The sequence below is a fragment of the Pteropus vampyrus genome, unplaced genomic scaffold, assembly GCF_000151845.1.
Source record: "Pteropus vampyrus isolate Shadow unplaced genomic scaffold, Pvam_2.0 Scaffold538, whole genome shotgun sequence".
Taxonomy (NCBI): domain Eukaryota; kingdom Metazoa; phylum Chordata; class Mammalia; order Chiroptera; family Pteropodidae; genus Pteropus; species Pteropus vampyrus.
In genome coordinates, this window is record NW_011889319.1 from 214,565 (window position 1) to 215,322 (window position 758).

A 758-nucleotide genomic window follows, 5' to 3' on the forward strand; every position below is an offset into this window, starting at 1 on the left:
TGCCATCCACGAAGTGCCGAGAAGACCGAGCCCAGAATCGCCGTGTGCACTCGAAGCCGGGGCGCAAAGCGCAGGGTGCGAGGCCCACAACACGGTGCTCGACGTGCGGCAGCAGCACAGGGAGGAGACGGCGGGGAGCCTGTCCCTGTCCCCACGTCTGTCCCTGTCCCCACGCCTGTCCCTGTCCGCACGTCTGTCCCTGTCCCCACACCTGTCCCTGTCCCACCTGTCCCTGTCCCACCTGTCCCTGTCCCACTGTCCTGCTTGTCCCTGTCCCCTGTCCCCCACGCCTGTCCCTGTCCCCCTGTCCCCCAGCCAGAAGACATGCTCTGTCAGCATCACCGCGGGAAACGTGTCTTCCCCCGAGGGAGCAGACGATGCACGAAGCCGCTCGGTTGGGCGCCGGCCTCACAGGCTGCACGTTCCAAGCTCACGCCTGTGCTTCGGTGCATCCGGCATTTACCGAGCACCTGCCCCGCCCACGCGGCTGCTCACGGGCACGTGTCTCCGGGAGCAGGCTGCTGTGGCCGTGCAGGTCGAGCTGTCTCCGCTCCGCAGGGGGGACTCGTGGGCCGCAGACACTGGGGCAGGCGCCCACTTCCGCAGGCCGTCTGGGGGCGAATTCTTCCTAAGTGTGACCGGGGTCTCTGGTGGTAAAACTCAATGGACGTGTCCTGCCACAGCACACCACGAACTGTCACCGCTCCGTTTCCTGCTGGACAGAGAGCCCTTCACCCTAACCACTGCAGACGCCCCAG